At 42.8% G+C, this 3,605-nt stretch overlaps 1 pseudogene; it reads right to left on the bottom strand.

The window, feature by feature from the left end:
- Positions 1-522: 522 nt before the first annotated feature.
- On the bottom strand, positions 523-3,226 carry LOC148022650 (pyrophosphate-energized vacuolar membrane proton pump 1-like; annotated as a pseudogene).
- Between the last annotated feature and the right edge of the window lie 379 nt (positions 3,227-3,605).

The following is a 3,605-nucleotide window of genomic DNA, read 5'->3' as shown; positions in this document are numbered from 1 at the left end:
AACTCAACAGCTGGAATAATAATGAAACATCAGCTGAAACAAATCAAGAGCTGGAATAAGAATGAAATGAAATATCATCCCATCAGCTCGAAACATTTCTTATAAACAAAGCGTGGAATAATTTCAATGCATTAACTATAATATAGATGAAATGATATGAAACGTAGCATGAAGAGCCAAAAATCAGCTGGAAGAAAGAAACATTTAGAATAATCAAATGATGAACAAAATACTGACAATCATCAGCAAGAGCTCATCAGTTTTCTTACTACTGCTCAGAGCCCAAGCAAACATCTCAGCAATCTGCTTCTGGGACTCTAGGAACATCTTTGTACGCCTGGCCTCCAGATCATCACGAAATCGCTCAGACTCTCTGCATCTGGAAGTTCATATCTTCTAATCTGAGAAAGCGCTCCCCCAAAGTGCTGTCAACTGGGGGCTGTTAATGCCGCAAGCTGGACTTTGAAGAAGTCCTATGGTTGAGGAATCTGTCCATCTTGAAAGCCTTCGCGGCCTCATAGTCTATACTGCGGCTGCGCTTCTTGTGGAGAGATGTGTAAGAAGTATCATGGTCATCCAGAGACCAGTTGCGATACCAGCATTATCACTTATGGGACCATATGCATCTATGGCTAGATAGGTGGCAATGGTACAAAGAATTCCAAGAGCTGCAACTGTGATCCCGTACATGGCTGCTAGGGTATGGCTAACATAGATGGCAACAACAATAGCAAATATTGGAACAATTACAGACTTGTAGCCAAGTGCCAAACCAAATATGACATTGGTAGTAGCAGCTTCTGTCCTTCAAGAATCAGCAACATCCTGGACTGGTCTGTATGTATTACTGGTGAAATACTCTGTAACATAGCCAATTACCAACCCTACCCAAAGCCCTACTCTAATGCAAAAAAATAGTTTCCAGTTTTGAACCATCTTTGCACCACCGTTAGGATCATATATGTAAAACGTGGATGGTAGTGCCAACAAACAAACAAAAGCTGCACCGAATGTCATTAAGATGGTGGATATCAGCAACTGTCTCTTCAGTGTAGATTCAATATCCCTTAGATTTGAGATCTCGAACACATCAGTTGCGAACAAGGTTGTGATGAGGCATGCCACAATGCCCATAGAGCTAATGAGTAGAGGGAAGCACATAGCAGTGAAGTCATGATTTGTGCCAAATGATGACATGGAAGCCACAACAAGAGCTGCGCAAGAAGCTTCAACAAAGGAGCCAAACAAATCTGAACCCATTCCAACAATATCTCCCACATTATCACCCACATTGTCAGCAATGATCGCTGGATTTCGCGGATCGTCCTCTGGGATATTCCTTTCTACTTTTCCAACAAGATCTGCTCCAACATCCATAGTTTTGGTATAGATTCCACCTCCAACCCTTTGAAATAGAGCCACGAATGAGCATCCAAGCCCATAGCCAGTGATGGCCTCAAAAAGGCCCTCCCAATCATCCTTGCAATAAAGCTAGAACAGTTTTATAGTGATGTATAAAACTATGAGGCCATTAGCAGCAAGTAAGAAATCCATCATCGAACTTGATTGGAAGGCGATTTTGAATACTTTGCCTATCCCTTTTCTGGCTTCCAAAGTTGTGCGAGCATTCGCATATGTTGCGATCATCATGCCCAAAAATCCTGACATTATGGACGTCAAATCTCCCAATATAAATGCAACTGTAGTGAAAATTGCTGTAAAGAGAGCTAGGGCACATTCCTGCTTTGGATCGTATTTGCAAGGCTGGGGCTTAGTACTGAACCTTTGCACGAGAATATAGACCCTCATCAGCTGGAAAGAATATAACTGAAACAATGTATCATCAGCTGGAATATAGACGCTCATCAATGGAATAACGAACGAGGACGATCATAATAATGAACAAGGATGATCATCATGAAGCATGGCAATATCAGCTTTCTGGAACCATGTTCAACATGAAATTTAAAACCTCAACATTCTCATGCGAAGGTTGTCATCTACCATGACAAACCTAGATGTAAACAGCCTTGCTGCAGATTCTCTGGACTAGCATTCCTAGATCTTGCAGACAATCTTGGGAGATGTTCACTTTCACCCAGGTTGTCGTTTACCATGACAAACCCAGATGTAATCAGCCCTGCTGTAGATTCTCTAGACTAGCATTCCCACATCTGCAAATTGTCGTCTACCATGACAAACCCAGATGTAATCAGCCCTGATGCAGATACTTTGGACTAGCATTCCCAGATCTTGCAGACAATCTTGGGAGATGTTCGGTGAAAGATGACAAACCCAGATGTAATCAGCCCTGCTTGCAAATTCTCTGGACTAGCATTCCCAGATCTTGCAGACAATCTTGGGAGATGTTCACTTTCACCCAGGTTGTCATCTACCATGACAAAACCAGATGTAATCAGCCCTGTTGCAGATTCTCTGGACTAGCATTCCCAGATCTTGCAGACAATCTTGGGAGATGTTCACTTTCACCCAAATATACCGCCACCACTACTGAATCAGAAGATGAGATGGCATCAACCCAACGTTGAGCAAGAAAATTTGCAATATCAGCAAATAAGTAACATCTTGACATTGGGCCTCAACCCCCTTCACCACACAAATCAGTACCATCGAAGTTGTCCCTGTGTGATAGAGTATCAACTTCCACAAATCTTGACGTTGGGCCTCCTACTCACGAAGTCTCTAGGATCATGTCACAACCCCCTTCACCACACAAATCAGTACCATTGAAGTTGTCCCTATGTGACAGAGTATCAACTTCCACAAATCTACTTGCAAGTTGCTGCTGAAAGGGACCATCACCTCCGATAGGATTTGACCTGGTTTCCTCACCAGATTCATTGAAGCCAATAGAAGAAGTATCCTGACCTGATGAATGTTGGAAAAAGAGCCTATTCATAGACAGGATTTGACCTGGTTAAGAACACCGCTATCCAGAACAGCCTTTACACCAGCTTCAATTCCACATGCAAAAACTCCCAATAGCAGTAGGAGACTATACCAACAATGGTGTCTTTGTGTCGCTGGCCAGTATCTCCACCACTCGAGGTACAGCCCCTAGCTTGATGTACGAAAGTTTCTTGGTCTTGTTGCCAATAATCTGGTTCTTGACATCCCGAAGAGCCTTGAGTCTGGCAGTCGTGTCAAGCGAGCTAAGATTCTCCACGAGGTCCTCCAGTTTGCTCCATCCTGTGGAAGCCGCCATCTCCACTCACGAAGGAAAGGCCCTGTAGAGCTGGCTATCACAGGCGAAAGAGGACAGAGGCCTTTTCTTAGCTCTGTACATAAGAAGAAGGGTGATCGTCGAATGCAAAGCTTGCTAGACTCTCAAACAATAAGATTTACCAAACACATATGCTGGCGTTGAGTTTGCCCACAAGATAGGAATCCAATAGATTGAAGTATCATACCAAGTCAAATTGATTTAGCTTACCACTACATGCAAATAGGATATCAAAACCCTCACCTTACATTCTTCATTTTCAATGTTTTAGCAAGTTTTTTAGATAGGCGGATGAAACATACAGATCCATCAAGCTCAAACTTCAACCAATCTAACCTTTTATTGGGCTTGCTACAACCAA

Source organism: Lygodium microphyllum, chromosome 16, assembly GCF_053477565.2.
Source record: "Lygodium microphyllum isolate KBCC chromosome 16, Lygodium_microphyllum_v1.1.10, whole genome shotgun sequence".
NCBI lineage: Eukaryota > Viridiplantae > Streptophyta > Polypodiopsida > Schizaeales > Lygodiaceae > Lygodium > Lygodium microphyllum.
The sequence above is the reverse complement of the archived record's forward strand: the minus strand, read 5'-3'. Positions and strand labels throughout refer to the sequence as shown.